Source organism: Anolis sagrei, chromosome 4, assembly GCF_037176765.1.
Source record: "Anolis sagrei isolate rAnoSag1 chromosome 4, rAnoSag1.mat, whole genome shotgun sequence".
In the NCBI taxonomy this organism is placed as follows: Eukaryota; Metazoa; Chordata; class Lepidosauria; order Squamata; family Dactyloidae; genus Anolis; species Anolis sagrei.
The window spans coordinates 17,884,871-17,901,764 of NC_090024.1; the positions used below are offsets into that span (position 1 = coordinate 17,884,871).

The following is a 16,894-nucleotide window of genomic DNA, read 5'->3' on the forward strand; positions in this document are numbered from 1 at the left end:
TATTTACAAAGGAGGAGCTCATAGGGGATGGAACAGTGGAGCTCCTCCTTAAATGAACACAAAGTTTGTTTCATTAAAAAAAATACTGTGTATACAATGACAATCATTATGTACATACATGGAAAAACATGTATTCCAAAATCTAGGTTCTTGTGGGTTTTTTCGGGCTATAGAGCCATGTTCTAGAGGCATTTCTCCCGGCGTTTCGCTTGCATCTATGGCAAGCATCCTCAGAGGTTGTGAGGTCCAACCTCACAACCAAAATCCTTTTTGACAACAGAATATGTTGCCTCAGAGGGTGATAGCCTCCTTCTGTGGAGGTTTTTAAAGAGACTCTGGATGTCAATATTCCTGCATGGCTCTTGGAATTCTTTTCCAACTCTGTGATTCTATGAAAAAATCCCAAACCCAAAATGTCTCTGGCCCTAATCTATACAATAAAGCCTTGGGAGAAGGTGCATGCTCAGTTTAGCATTGCTATTGGAACTTTGTCACTTTTTCTCTGTGGTCCAAAATCTTTTCTACTCCAGACAAGAGAATTTATGTTTTCCATAGATATATAAACCCCATTTTCCTAGTTTCCAACAGACCCCACTACCTCTGAGGTTGCCTGCCACAGATGCAGGCGAAATGTCAGGAGAGAATACTTCTAGAACATGACCATACAGCCCGAAAAACCTACAACAACCTACAAGAGAATTGTTTATTCTTTGCCAAACTTGAGCTACAGCTGTTGCATTCTAGTTCAATTCCAGCAGTAGAAGCAGTGCTAGAACAAGTCCTGGGCCTTTGCCGCTTTCCATTGTATGGGCAACACACCCCGCCCCAACTCTTGTGTACCTTCCTGGGCAATGGCCAAGAATTATCACAGCGAGTTGATTCATTTGAGCCTCAGGTAACCTTCCGCCGGCTTCTTTGATCGAAGGTACTCCGAAGGGCGAAAAGAAGGCGCCATTCCTATCAGGGTGATAAGACTGACTCCACTTCATTTAATAAACACAGACCTCTGCTTTCTGTATCATAACTATACTGCTTTTTTATAGTATCCTCCGATGTAGGCGTGAGGAAATCATGCTGATTCACAGCCACAAGGAACACAATGATCCCGGCGATATAGTTGACACCTTTGCTTGTGACACTGAGGTATGGGCATTGCAACAGGTTTGCGCAATGATCCATTTGAGTTCTTGTCAACGCCTGAAACCTAACTCTGCGTCTATGCATCATCTTTAACTTCAAGCATCTCCTTTCAACCACCAGTGATGCCAGATGGAGAACTGGTCACTGTGGTCACTGGTCAGATCTAGTACATCTAGCTAGATGAAAAACTGATAGAAAAAAGTTCATTTCAAAGGGTTGCAGAGAGAACAGAAAAGGAATGCAAGTGGAAGCAATGTTGCATTGAATTCATTGGATATGAATAAATAAATAATAGTAATGTCGAAGGCTTTCATGGCCAGAATCACTGGGTTGTTGTAGGTTTTTTCAGGCTGTATGGCCATGGTCTAGAGGCATTCTCTCCTGACATTTTGCCTGCATCTATGGCAAGCATCCTCAGAGGTAGTGACCTCACTGCCTCTGAGGATGCTTGCCATAGATGCAGGCGAAATGTCAGGAGAGAATGCCTCTAGACCATGGCCATACAGCCCAAAAAAACCTACAACAACCCAAATAATAGTAATTATTCCTGGTACAGATGTTTGTCCAACAGTTTCAGTAGTGAGCAACATGCAGAACTACAGTTGAACTACAGCTCCCATCATTTCTCAAATAGGTTACAGAAATCAAACACGGCTCACTGTTAAACTAACCCAATATTCTCTATCTAGATGGGCTTTCCAGGGTCCTAGTTAGAGACTTGTTCATATTCTTTTTCTTTTATTGTTGGTTCTTTTAGAGCGCACAATTATAACAGTGTGATCCCACTTTAGATGTCATGACAACATTCTACAGAATCCTGGGATTAGCGGTTTCGGGAATTCCTCCCCAAACGAAAAGCCCAATAATTACAAAGGATTCACCTGCAACAGTTAATTTAAGGGAAGTGGCAACAACATTCAAGTTTAATACGTCTTACTCAGAATTCTGAAATATTCCAAAATCAAAATTTTTCACATGGGTAGTAGGCTTGTACAACCTGGCTAGAGGGTGATCAGTTTTTGGTATCCGAATGTCAATGGGTACACAAAAAAGCCAATGGGATTTTGGCTTAGGAGCATAATGTCTAGATCCAGGAAAGTCATGCTCCCCATCCTCTATTCTGCCTTGATCAGACCACACCTGGAATATTGTGTCCAATAGGAGCATAATGTCTAGATCCAGGAAAGTCATGCTCCCCATCCTCTACTCTGCCTTGATCAGACCACACCTGGAATATTGTGTCCAATTCTGGGCACCACAATTGAAGAGAGATATAGACAAGCTGGAATGTGTCCAGAGGAGGATGACTAAAATGATCAAGGGTCTGGAGAACAAGCCCTATGAGGAGTGGCTTAAAGAGCTGGGCATGTTTAGCCTGAAGAAGAGAGGGCTGAGAGGAGATGAGATAGCCATGTATAAGTATGTGAGAGGAAGCCTTGTCTTCTGCTTCACTGGAGACTAGAACGCAGAACAATGGCTTCAAACTACAAGAAATGAGATTCCATCTGAACATTAGGAAGAACTTCTTGACTGTGAGAGCAGTTCAGCAGTGGAACTCTCTGTCCTGGAGTGTGGTGGAGGCTCCTTCTTTGAAAGCTTTTAAACAGAGGCTGGATGGCCATCTGTCAGGGGTGCTTCGAATGCAATATTCCTGCTTTCTTTGCAGGGGGTTGGACTGGATGGCCCATGAGGTCTCTTCCAATTCTATGATTCTATTATGCGTTTTCCTTTCGAAAATCAGCTAATGGAAAAATCTGTTTTCGGTTAAGCAGCCAAAAGATCCAAGAATGTCTGACCCATTGTATTATTTATTTATTTATTCATTTATTTATTTATTTCAAACATTTGTACCTCATCCTTCTCAATCCTCGAGGGGGGACTCAGGGCAGCTTAAAATTTCCTTCCTATCGACTTTTTTCACCATTCAATTTTTCACAACTATACATAGAATCAGGGAATAACATGGCATGAACCATCCAACCTTTAGTGTTCAGTGATGTATCGGTACACTTCTTAGCTGCCCTTCGAAGTCCTATTCTTTTTCTATCAGGTGAGATACCCAATGGGTTGTTGCGTGTTTTCCAGGCTGTATGGCCATTTTCCAGAAGCATTCTCTCCTGACATTTCACCTGCATCTGTGGCAGGCATCCTCAGAAGTTGTGAGGTCAGAAGATGACTGCCATAGATGCAGGTGAAATGTCAGGAGATAATGCTTCTGGAACATGGCCATACAGACCGGAAAACACACAACAACCCAATGATTCTGGCCATGAAAGCCTTCGCCAATACAGATATACCCAATGTTTTTCTAGCTGGCACTGAACCAGCTCTTTGAATTCAAAGCATATGTCCTGCTACTGAGCTATACCCACTTCCCAGGAACAATCAATACCAAACACAGGGATATTCGTTATCATTGTCGTCATACGAAAGCAACTATCCCTGGGGCAAAGTATTGATTTCTCCTGGGAAAGCAAGCAGAATGCAGCCAGTTTGACTTCAAAGCTAGGTCTGATGATATCTGTTTGCTTTGCATGTTGCCTGTGACAAAAGTCAGTGTGGTAGGGGAAAAAGCACCATGGTGGAAAAGGTGTATCTTTGCTCCCACTATCTGCATGGAAATATCCAAAAATCAAAAGTCAGCTGAGCAGATCAAAAATCGAATGCTCCTGCAGCTCTCTGTGGTAGCCAACAATAAAACTATCCAAAGCTAGTACTTTGCATAAAGGATCTAGGGAAGCTCCAAGTGTTTCAGGAAGAACCAGCCAAAAGAGGCAGTATTTACTTTGAAAGTAGTTGTTATACTCCAGAAACTTTTTTTGGTGGCTGCCACAAACTATGTTGAACTGGTTGAGACTCCATGAGATATTCATTGAAAAACTATAGCAAAATGTGTTGCAGGATGTCCCACAAAAACAAAAATTTTGCAGTTTAAAAAACTTCATGTTTTATGATAGAACTAATTATAAAAATACATTTATAACCCAAGGAAAAAAGGCATATAACATTGTGTTATCAATGATATCAGGAGTTGAAGCTGTTGGAGCATGTAGAAATCAGTATGTGAGTGTGTTAACTGAAAATGCAAAGCATGAAGCTGACTGGTTGGGCCATGCTTGGGAAGCTAGCTGAGCCTGGGAGTTTTGGCAACAGTTACATTTTTAGGCTTGAGCTGTGGGGCTGCTGGAAGGAAATTTTCCACATGGACACCTAAAGACCATTTTGAATCTCTCTCAAAAGGACATTGTATGAGTCAATGGAACTGTTCACGTGATTGTATATATGTTGTTCTGCATTACAAAGAGTAAACTACTTGTTCTTTACTGATCATCTGTGTGGCATATTTTCTTTCTCTGGCAAGACTAGGACACGAAACAATGGCTTCAAACTACAAGAAAGGAGATTCCATCTGAACATGAGGAAGAACTTCCTGACTGTGAGAGCCGTTCAGCAGTGGAACTCTCTGCCCCAGAGTGTGGTGGAGGCTCTTTCTTTGGAAGCTTTTAAACAGAGGCTGGATGGCCATCTGTCAGGGGTGATTTGAATGCAATATTCCTGCTTTTTGGCAGGGGGCTGGACTGGATGGCCCATGAGGTCTCTTCCAACTCTTTGATTCTATGATTCTAAGACAGTAATAAAACGTGAACTATTTGTGATTTTCATTATGCCACAAAAGCAACCAGTAGGCTATAGCTTCTTAAACTGTGGGTCTTGAACCCAAATGAGGTCCCCATAGCTCAATGCTGGGGTCCTGAAAAAACTGGTAACAGTAATCTAGTAGCTGTTTTAGACATTTACATGACTCGATTGTCCAGTGTTTACAAAGGACTTTGCTGAAAATGTTTCAGATGTACTTCATAAAAAAAGAAAACTAGTTGGTTTAGCAGGCCTTGCAAATGCTGATTGGTAAATGTTTAATTTTTATACCTATACCTATATACCTGGGGTCATGTAAAAAGGGATCACACATGGAAAAATTTAAGAAGCCCTGGCCTAGCGTGCTGAACTGTGTGGGGAGACCCAAATGCAGAACCCCACTTGAATTAGAAATGTCTCATCAATGGTCACCTGCCATCTAGTCTACTTCATAGGGTTGTCATAAAAATCTGGAGAAGAGAACTGTGCTCACCAACTTTGAAATTCCCCAAGTAAATGCCACCTTGTATCCATTATTTTCTTTTGAAGCAAGTGAATGACTTACCTAGCAGGTTTGACTTAGGGCAACAGGACAACGAACCCCAAATAGCAAATGTTATTCTTCGTATGGTTGCAAAATTGGAGAATCTAGGTGACCAAGGACAGGGAATGCCTGGGCATTTGGGAATGTTACCAGGGCATTCCAGAATCCAATAATGCAGTGGTTCTAAATCTGTGGGTCCCCATGTAGTTTGGCCTAAAATTCCCAGAAATCTCAGCCAGTTTACCAGCGGTTAGGATTTCTGTAAGTTAAAGGTCAAAACAATAATGCAACTTTAGTTTGGCTAATGAAGTGGTTCTCAACCTCTGGGTCCCCATTTGTTTTGGTCTTCAACTTCCACAAATCCTAATAGCTGGTAAATTGGCTGGGGTTTCTGGGAGTTGTAGACCAAAACACCTGGGAACTCACAGGTTGAGGACCACTGGGCTAATGGAACAAGGCTTCTATCTTCAAAGTGTGAAGGTGCCTCTGCAGTAGCAGAAAAGGAGGATAAAGGTTGGCAAGCCAACAGATGGTGCTCAGTCATATTGTTTCATGCCGCTGTAACACCTGCAAGGGAATTTGGCCTGCGGGATGTCTAGTTGCACTTTTCCACCTCCAAACATTCCAAAGCCATGATCCTAGAGCATTCAGACTGCAGCGTATGTGTTACAAAACAAGCCGTGAGAAAGGCCTGCCATTCCAGAAATGTTGCTGGACAAGCAAACTCATATGACTCAAGAGAAGCAAGCGAGCCTGGCTACATTTTGCAAGAAAGTGAAAAGGCATGTTCCCTACAGTTACAGCAACCTATGGCCCCGAGGGAAGGACCTATCTCTTCTCCTGAAATACCAGCTGCTTGATGGATGTAGTTGAAAAGTGGCACACGCTTCCCTTGGAGACACATCACATAAAACACTGAATTTCCACTTTTTAATATGAACAGTAAAAGGTAAAGGTTTTCCTTTGACATCAAGTCCAGTCGTGTCCGACCCTGTGGGATGGTGCTTATCTCCATTTCTAAGCCGAAGAGTCCGTAGACGTCTCCAAGGTCATGCGGCCGGCATGAGTGCATAGAGCGCTATCACCTTTCCATTGAAGCGGTACCTATTGAGCTACTCACATTTGCATGTTTTTTAACTGCTAGGTTGGCAGAAGCTGGAGCCAACAGCAGGCGCTCACCTCATCCTGCGGATTTGAACCTCCGACCTTTCAATCAGCAAGTTCAGCAGCTCAGTGGTTTAACCTGCTGTGCCCTCAAACAGTTTGCTGTTTATTCATTCAGTCGGACACTTCGTGACCTCATGGACCAGCCCACGTCAGAACTCCTTGTTGGCCGTGGCCACCCCCAGCTCCTTCAGAGTCAAGCCAGACACTTCAAGGGTAACTTCCATCCATCTTGCCCTTGGTTGGCCCCTCTTCCTTTTTCCTTCCTTTTTCCCCAGCATCATTATCTTCTCTAAGCTTTCCTGTCTTCTCATTATGTGGCCAAAGTACTTCATCTTTGCCTCTAATGTCCTTCCCTCCAGTGAGTAATTAGGCATTAGAGGAACCCTGCCTTCTGCATAAAAAGCACATGCTCTACCACTCTGTTCAGCCTTGGTTACCTGGAATGTTATGTCCAGGTCTGGGCACTAGAATTCAAGAAGGATACTCTCATGCTAGGATGTGCTCAAGAGAAGACAGCTATATGGGACAATGACTCTCTTGTATTGTCGAAGGCTTTCATGGCCGGAATCACTCAGTTCTTGTGGGTTTTTTCGGGCTATATGGCCATGTTCTAGAGGCATTTCTCCTGACGTTTCGCCTGCATCTATGGCAAGCATCCTCAGAGGTAGAGGTAGACCTCTACCTCTGAGGATGCTTGCCATAGATGCAGGCGAAACGTCAGGAGAAATGCCTCTAGAACATGGCCATATAGCCCGAAAAAACCCACAAGAACTGAATGACTCTCTTCTTTCACTAAATGTTTCAGTAGTGTTAGCCAAAAAGATATAAAACAATCTTGTAGGATCTTAGAGACACACTGACAGAAAGAAATTTCAAATAAATGCCTTTTTGAACTACAATTGACATCTTTGGATGAAAAAACTGAACTCCATAATCATTTCCACTGGCTTGAATATGTGAGAGAGTGTCTTCTGAAGGAGGGGAACCCCTGTATTCATTAAATCAGAGTTGGAAGAGACCTCAAAGACCATCCAATCCAACCACATTCTGAAATGGAGGAATACACAATCAAAGCACTCCCGACAGATGGCTATCCAACCTCTTTTGAAGGAACCCCCCAAAAAGGGCACTCCACTGCACTTGCTCTTAACTGCTGTATCTGTAGTGTCCCAAATCATGTAGCAAACCACCACAAATATTAGTTGCTCTTCCTTCAGCATATCACCCCACACACAGAGAGATATAGATATATAGCTATATATATAGATATAGATGGATAGATAGAGGTCAATGAAGAGGGACAAGGCTTACAATACCCATATCAAGAGCAGTACTAGCTGTGACAGAGTCAATATTAGACTGCTCTCTTTGGTGCCAAGTCTTCAATGTTTTGGCACTGCAAGAAACAAAAGGCTTTATTTCACTGTCTTTGCATGGGACCTGCATTAAAAGACATTGCAGAAAGTGTGTTGCGCACTCAGCCACAGCAGTAGCTGCTACACCTCTTGAGTTCATTCGCACAGCACAGTGTGGCCCTCACACCTCTCTACAAAAGACAAGGCTTCTTAATGCCAGAAATCAAACTTTTGAACTCTTTAAAAAAAGGCACAGAAACTCAAACAGGCTCATGCAGAACTCAAGCTGTGTTGCAATGTGTTCCTGCAATCTACATTCAGATAATTCAAGCTGTTCGCTTGCTACAAATGCTACTTTAGCAGATGTAAAGGCAGGAGAACAGCGTTATTGTCCGCACTTTGCTTTTGTGGAGATTGCAGGGAGGGTAGTATCCACACAAAGCAGAAATAATATGAGCCAAATTAAGCCCTCCTCTATCTGTCTATCCGTCTATCCATCTATCCGTCTATCCATCCATCCATCTATCTATCTTCTTGTCCAGGAAGAGTCAATGGCAAGCCTGGATGGAAGTTCTTGGCACAGGGTTGTGGTCCGCCCTGGTGAAGAGTAAAGTTTGCATAAACCAAGGTACCCGATGTCTCAATAAATCCTCAGTCTTGGGAACCCCCACCACAAACCCACTGCAGTAAAATTAGGATGTTATTTATTTATTTATCTATTGTGTCAGGGGCAATCAGTCCATTGTATTACATTTCTAACAGAACAAAACAAACAAACAAACAGATAAAAAAGCACAAAGTTTGCAAGTTTGGTAGTTGATTAAATGTCCTTTGACCAGTATCTGGCCACTTGGAGTGCCTCTGGTGTTGCCGCAAGAAGGTCCTCCATTGTGCATGTGGCAGGGCTCAGGTTGCACTGCAGCAGGTGGTCAGTGGTTTGCTCTTCTCCACACTTGCATGTCGTGGTTTCTACTTTGTAGCCCCATTATTAAGGTTGGCTCTGCATCCCGTGGTGCCAGAGCGCAGTCTGTTCAGCACCTTCCAAGTCACCCAGTCTTCTGTAGTTAGGATGCTAAGGACATGCTTCAAAGGCTCTGCATCAGAGCAGGAACATCAAAACCCAGACAATGCAGCACAATGCTCGTTTCCTGCCATAGAGATACACCCTGTATCCACAGGGGTTTCATTCTCAGATGGACTGTGGTTACATGAAACCATTCATACAACTGAATGCCACTAAAAACACCCTCACTTCTGAACCCAGCATATCACAGTTTTACCTTAGAGGATCCTGAGAATCCTACAGAGGTGCCTGCTCTGGGAATTTAATATAGTATAGGCAGTCCCCAATTTACGAAAAAGATGAATCAGATATGTATATCTGTGGAAAGCACAGAGAAGGTTTAACACCCTTTAACAACCTTGTCCAGTGCTCAGGAATTCTGTGAACTGAAGTCCAAAACACCTAAAGGATCAAAGGTTGGACACCACCAACCTAAGGGACCTTGCAAATTCCCCCCAGGCACAGGTATGTGAAAAGCACATGGAATGGTTGAATAGAAAGGAATTTGGTGGACACAGTAGCAGTGCCTTTTGTGTGCAGAAATCTGGACTTATAATAACAAACACCACAATTATGATTTTGTAATCAGATTGTTACCACTGCAGGAAATTACACAACTTATTTCAACATATTTCAGAAATGCCTGTTGCTGATACATTTGTTTTCAAACTCAAAATGAGTGGTACACTTCATATAGTTTTCTATAGTGAACAACCCAGCATGGTGCAACAGTCTGAGTGCTGGATCAGTCTTCTGGCAGACCAGGATTCAACTCCTCGTTGAGCCATGGAAACCCACCAGATGACCTTGGGAAGTCACGTTCCCGCTAAAAGAAGGCAAAGGCAAACCTCCTCTGAATAAATAATGCCAAGAAAACACCATGATAGGTTCACCTCAGGGGCCACTGTAAGTTCCCACAGTTCTCATACCACAAAGGCAATAAATGCCATGAATTAGTGATGCTGCTAACAATCAAAATGCTATGAATTAGCCAACTCCTTCAAAATTCTCAAATATGTACCCCTGAGGTCAACTCTTTTCCCTATCATGTGCCTGAAACCACACACCTTCCACCTTAGCAAAGGGCCTGTCTTGGGGCATAATTTTCAGGTTATTCCCCTGCTTCACAAAAAGCCAACACTGAGAATCTGGAGCTCTACTTTCAACGTGTCATCAATGGTTTGCGTGTTGCAAGTTCTCCACTTTTATTTTTCATCCAAAGTCAGTGAGTTCATGCCAAAAAGACAGGCTTAGCAGCTTCTATGAACTTCTGAGGTTAAAAAAAAAAACCAAGATAAGGGCAGAAAAGGATGAAGAAAAGCACGACAAAGAATCTACCATTAGCTTGACATGCCTGGGGCTCTAGATTAAAAGTGGCAGTATGTCACCATCTGTATGCCTTCCCCGCAAAACCCAAGATAACCAGCTTAACCAACAAGTTTGGAATTTCTAGCCTGAAACATCTCAAAGGTTCCACGCAGGCAGAAAGTTCCTCAAAACGTTTACATAATAGGTCACAAATACAGTTGTGCTTTCTGCCACCGTGTTGTGAAAATGGGAAAACAAATCTATCTATATAAATAAAAATGTAATGTTCATTTGTGGGATTAACATAATTCAAAAACCACTGGACAAATTGACACCAAATTTGGACACGAAACCCTTATCAGACGAACGAGTGACCATCACTCATAAACCCCTCCCAAAAATAGCAGAAAGGACTTAAAAACCCCCGAAAGCTAAATAATGATACAGTGCATGTGCGAAAACGACAGCTCCCAGCATCCCCTAAACTAGGCCCTTTTGGGAGGAGGATGCTCCAAATGCACTGCTTCCAAGCTGCAAGCTTGTTTCTCCTTGGATTTCTTTGAGAGCATCCCAATCCCTGCATATTTCCAATTTCCTATTCCTGGACTGCAACTCCTAGCAATCCTCCAGATAGATAGATTAGATTGAGATAGATAGGTAGGTCCAGGAGGACTGCTGGGAGTTGCAGTCCAAGAATAGGTAGAGAAGGAAGCAAGGAGAAAAAGAAAAAGGGAGTGGAAGGAAGCAAAGTGGTAGAGAAGGAAGGAAGGAGATAAAGAAAAAGGGAGGGGAAGAAAGGAAAGAGGTAGAGAAGGAAGGAGATAAAGAAAAAGGAAGGGGAAGGAAGGAAAGAGGTAGAGAAGGAAGGAAGGAAGGAAGGAAGGAAAAAGGGAGGGGAAGGAAGGAATGGGGTAAAGAAGGAAGGAAGGAAGGAAGGAAGGAAGGAAGGAAGGAAGGAAGGAAGGAAGGAAGGAAGGACAGATGGGTGGAAAAAGGGAGGGGAAGGAAAGAGGTAGAGAAGGAAGGAGATAAACAAAAGGGAGGGGAAGGAAGGAAAGAGGTAGAGAAGGAAGGAAGGTAGAAGAGAAAGAAAAAGGGAAGGGAAGAAAAGAAAAAGGCAGAGAAGGAAGGAGAGAAAGAAAAGGGGCGGGGAAGGAAGGAAAGAGGCAGAGAAGGAACAAAGGAGAGAAAGAAAAAGGGAGCAGAAGGAAGGAAAGAGGAAGAGAAGGAAGGAGAGAAAGAAAAAGGGAGGGGAAGGAAGGAAAGAGGTAGAAAACAAAGGAAGGAAGGGAGGAAGGAAGGAAGGAAGGAAGGAAGGAAGGAAGGAGGGAAAGAAAGAAAAAAAAGGAAAGGAAGGAAAGAAGTAGAGAAGGAAGGAGAGAAAGAAAGAGGGAGGGAAGGCTGGCTACAGCAACGGGTACAGCTAGTTCCTTGTAAAAAGCTATGATGAGCACAATGCCAATGAGGGAATGAAGGCAGGGGAACGTTTCTGACATGATCATCTATAGATAGGTCTGTCTTGCCATAGATGAGTAAATCAAGTACCTAAAGAGGGCAATTAAAATAAAATAAAGGAAGTCCATGAAGCAACTAGAAGGCATCTTGGTTAATGACAGTGAAGAACAAATATGCAAATCAGCAGGCTGTAATCCAGAAACTTACTTTACTTACTTAGGCGATCCCTCGTAGCCTGAGGATAATGGTCCTCCAGGTGTAGTGTCTTGTCGGTGGGTCCATAGGTGGCTGTGGAGCACTATTCTTGATCCGTATGTTCTCCTGCAGGTTTTCAGGTGGAAGGCGGTCCCGGTCAGGGTTGGTTTGATGTGCCTTCCTCTTCACATGTTTCTCCCTTTCACCTTCCATTCGTGCCTCTTTGAATTCTGCAGCACTGCTGGTCACAGCTGACCTCCAGTTAGAAGGCACGAGGGCCAGGGCTTCACAGTTCTCAGTGTCTATGCCACAGTTTTTAAGGTTGGCTTTGAGCCCATGTTTAAATCTCTTTTCCTGTCCACCAACATTACTTTTCCAGCTCTTGAGTTGGGAGTCTAGTAACTGCTTTGGGAGACAGTGATCGAGCATTCTGACAACGTGGCCAGTCCAGCGGAGTTGATGGAGTAGAAGCATCCAGAAACAAGTTAAGTGTGAGTAAAGTTCTTCATTTATTATGTGTATTCCGTCATAGGGTTTTCTTTGCAAGATTCACTGGGAAAACAACAGGAGAACAGAGAGGAAGTCAGACTAGGAAAGGCTTTTCATGCCACTGGAGATGCAAGTGAGGAAACGCTGGAAAACTATTGTGAAAGGCTATAATCTCCTTCCCAATTCTTACTCAGTTTCTTCTCCCAGCTTACCAAAGTCCTCCTATAAAACTTCTTTGGAAATTAAGTCATGTGCTTTCCTCTATGGAGAGACAAATTAATTGGACACAGCACACTCAAAACTAGCAGTAGGGATGCACATATCTGCAACTGGAAATAAGTTGCAGTTAATTCTAGTACATTTCCTAAGTGGGATAATTAATATCGTTTCCCAAAAGTAAACTTGAAGATTTCATGTGGGAGGAGAGTTCTTATTTGTAAAGCCGCATTTTGGTCATTCCATACTTCCAGCTCTGTATGAACTGATAAGACGTGGCAGCCTATAGTTCTCAGAGTATTAGATTACAGTTCCCATGTTCCCCACTCACTGTATTGTACAGGAGTTGTAGTCTAAAACAACTGTATGGATCAGATTGCCTGCTACCAACTGGAATAACTAGACCAGCATTTTTCAACCTGGGGGTCAGGACTCCGGGGGGGGGGGGGAGTCACGAGGGGGTGTCAGAGGGGTCACCATAGACCACTAGGAAACACAGTATTTTCTTTTGGTCATGGGGGTTCTGTGTTGGATGTTTGGCCCAATTCCATTGTTGGTGGGTTTCGGAATGCTCCTTAATTGTAAGTAAACTATAAATCCCAACAATTACAACTCCCAAATGTCAAGGACTAACCAAACTCCACTGGTTTTCACATTTGGGCATATTGAGTATCTGTTCCAAGTTTGGTCCAGATCCATCATTGTTTGAGTCCGCAGTATTCTCTAGATGTAGGTGAACTACAACTCCTAACTCAATATCAATGCCTACCAAACCCAGTATTTTCTCTTGGACATGGGAGGTCTGTGTGTCAAATTTGATTCAATTCCATCTTTGGCGAAGTCCAGAATGCTCTTTGATTGTAGGTGGACTACAAATCCCAGATAACCAAATCAACCTTTCCCCCAAGCCCACCAGTATTTAAATTTGGGCGTATTGGATATTTGTGCCAAATTGGGTCCAGTGAATGAAAATACATCCTGCACATCAGATATATACATTACGATTCATAACAGTAGGAGAGTTACAGTTATGAAGTAGCAACGAAAATAATTTTATGGTTGGGGGAACTGTATGAAGGGGGTGCGACATTAGGAAGGTTGAGAACCACTGATGTAAATAATGCCAAAAATATATTCTCTCTCAAATCTCTAGGTTCTCCACCACAACTGGAGGAAATTAACCACAGAGTCACACAGGAGGACCTTGAAATTTCTGGAGAACACATTTTTAATAAATTCAGTGAATAATCGAATACCGCAAAGTCAAAGCTGCAAACATGGAGAGATAACTGTCAAGTTAATATTTGTACTTGTTGCTTTGATTAGGTTTGACACTGTCCACATTTGCCCTGAAACTCTCATTGTGAGCATATGAGACAACTGATAAGGTATTGGATACAATACTCGACTCTTAAATATAGTTATTTTATTGCTAAACTCTCTCTTAAACTTAATATTATGAGACAATAGATGCACCAGAGTTTTGGAAGAGGTAGCCCAGATTTCACTCATGTCTGTGAGAGGGAATAGTTAAGTAAAGGAAACCTGGATATGGTTAAAACATCTTATTCCTTTATGAAATGAGGAACCAAGACAATTTTAAGGAGGTTGGGTTAGTGTATGTCTGTGCACACAAGAGAGCTAATGGGGAACAAATGCCTAATTTCCTACTACCCAGGCCCTCAAAGGCTGAAAGGCTTCTCCAAAAGGAAAACCTCCTCTTTCTTTCCCACGGCTTCATCCTAAATTCCTGGGTTCATTATTCCGCCTCCTTCTCTTCCTCTCCCAAAGCATCCCAGGCGCACAGCCAGCCTTCCATCCTTGCCTTGACCCCGAGTCTATTTGAAATCTTTATTCACCTCTTAATCACTTCCTGTCTGGACAGCGATTTCTGCTTTTCTTTTTTAAGAAGGAGGAAAAATCCCCAAAGTTTTAAACATCAGAGACTTCCTTCCTCCAAAGGAAAAAAGAACCCACAGGATCCTGGTGAGTGTATCCATCCAATTCAACAAATCTGAAGCTTCCAAAAAATGCTTCAGGGCTCTCACTTTGGGCAGATGGCCTGATGCTGTTCCCTTTGCAATTGTTTTTACATCTGTTTGGTACCAACATGCAGCATGTGCTTGGATGTCATGTAAATGGCTGAAGTTTTCGAAAACATTTTCATGCCATGTATACAAACAACACAAATGAAAACATCTGGAAAGGCCACTTCCATGCTCCCATGGGCAAATAAATATATGGGTGATGGGGATCTTGAGTCTTGTAATCTCATATAATTTAATGAGCACATCCGTGTTACACATTTATTTATTTATTTATTTATTTACAGCTTTTATATTCCGCCCTTCTCACCCCACAGGGGACTCAGGGCGGATTACAGTGTACACATATATGGCAAACATTCAATGCCGATTTGACATACAACGTATACAGACATACACAGAGGCTATTTAACTTTTTCTGGCCGCCAGGGGAGCTGTCGCTTTCATCGTCCATCTGCGACACTGATGAAGTACTTCCGCATTCCACGCATGCTTTTTTGCTGGAGTGTTTTCCTGGAGTCTTTTTTATGGCCTCGTAAATTAGTTAATTTAGCTTCCCCACACTTTAAGGTGGTACCTAATTTTCCTACTTGACAGATGCAACTGTCTTTCGGGTTGCAAAGGTCGACAACAGGCTACACAATTGGTTGGAAGCCCATTCCAACCCGGGCTGGCTTCGAACTCATGACCTTTTGGTCAGAATGATCTTAATGCAGTTGACACTCAGACAGCTGTGCCACAATCCCGGTGGCTAGCTTTGCAATCATGGCTCCATCCTATAGAATCATAGAATCAAAGAGTTGGAAGAGACCTCAAGGGCCGTCCAGTCCAACCCCCTGCCAAGAAGCAGGAATATTGCATTCAAATCACCCCTGACAAATGGCCATCCAGCCTCTGCTTAAAAGCTTCCAAAGAAGGAGCCTCCACCACACTCCGGGGCAGAGAGTTCCACTGCTGAACGGCTCTCACAGTCAGGAAGTTCTTCCTAATGTTCAGATGGAATCTCCTCTCTTGTAGTTTGAAGCCATTGTTCCGCGTCCTAGTCTCCAAGGAAGCAGAAAACAAGCTTGCTCCCTCCTCCCTGTGGCTTCCTCTCACATATTTATACATGGCTATCATATCTCCTCTCAGCCTTCTCTTCTTCAGGCTAAACATGCCCAGTTCCCTAAGCCGCTCCTCATAGGGCTTGTTCTCCAGACCCTTGATCATTTTAGTCGCCCTCCTCTGGACACATTCCAGCTTGTCAATATCTCTCTTGAATTGTGGTGCCCAGAATTGGACACAATATTCCAGATGTGGTCTAACCAAAGCAGAATAGAGGGGTAGCATTACTTCCTTAGATCTAGACACTATGCTCCTATTGATGCAGGCCAAAATCCCATTGGCTTTTTTTGCCGCCACATCACATTGTTGGCTCATGTTTAACTTGTTGTCCACGAGGACTCCAAGATCTTTTTCACACATACTGCTCTCGAGCCAGGCGTCCCCCATTCTGTATCTTTGCATTTCATTTTTTCTGCCAAAGTGGAGTATCTTGCATTTGTCACTGTTGAACTTCATTTTGTTAGTTTTGGCCCATCTCTCTAATCTGTCAAGATCATTTTGAATCCTGCTCCTGTCCTCTGGACTATTGGCTATCCCTCCCAATTTGGTGTCGTCTGCAAACTTGATGATCATGCCTTCTAGCCCTTCATCTAAGTCATTAATAAAGATGTTGAACAGGACCGGGCCCAGGACGGAACCCTGCGGCACTCTGCTCGTCACTTCTTTCCAAGATGAAGAGGAAGCATTAGTGAGCACTCTCTGTGTTCGTCCACTTAACCAATTACAGATCCACCTCACTGTAGTTTTGCCTAGCCCACATTGGACTAGTTTCCTTGCCAGAAGGTCATGGGGGACCTTGTCGAAGGCTTTACTGAAATCCAGGTACGCTACATCCACGGCATTCCCCGCATCTACCCAGCTTGTAGCTCTATCGAAGAAAGAGATCAGATTAGTCTGGCATGACTTGTTTTTGATAAATCCATGTTGACTATTAGCGATGACTGCATTTGTTTCTAAGTGTTTGCAGACCGCTTCCTTAACAATCTTTTCCAGAATCTTGCCCGGTATCGACGTGAGGCTGACCGGACGGTAGTTGTTTGGGTCGTCCTTTTTTCCCTTCTTGAAGATTGGGACCACATTGGCCCTCCTCCAATCTGCTGGAACTTCTCCCGTTCTCCAAGAACTCTCAAAGATGGTTGCCAATGGTTCCGAAATGACTTCCGCTAGTTCCTTCAAT

General features: G+C 43.2%; 1 long non-coding RNA gene across 2 annotated transcripts in view; it reads right to left on the reverse strand.

The window, feature by feature from the left end:
- Positions 1–16,894, reverse strand: part of LOC132772855 (uncharacterized) — a 189,732-nt gene that overhangs the window by 46,036 nt on the left and 126,802 nt on the right. Inside the window, exon 4 of one of the 2 annotated variants that reach the window (XR_009631286.2) lies at positions 12,178–12,415. The exons of the other annotated variant lie outside the window; for it this stretch is intronic. This is a non-coding gene — a long non-coding RNA (uncharacterized lncRNA). Of the gene's footprint in view, positions 1–12,177; positions 12,416–16,894 lie in introns of those variants that run through there. 2 annotated transcript variants of the gene reach the window in all.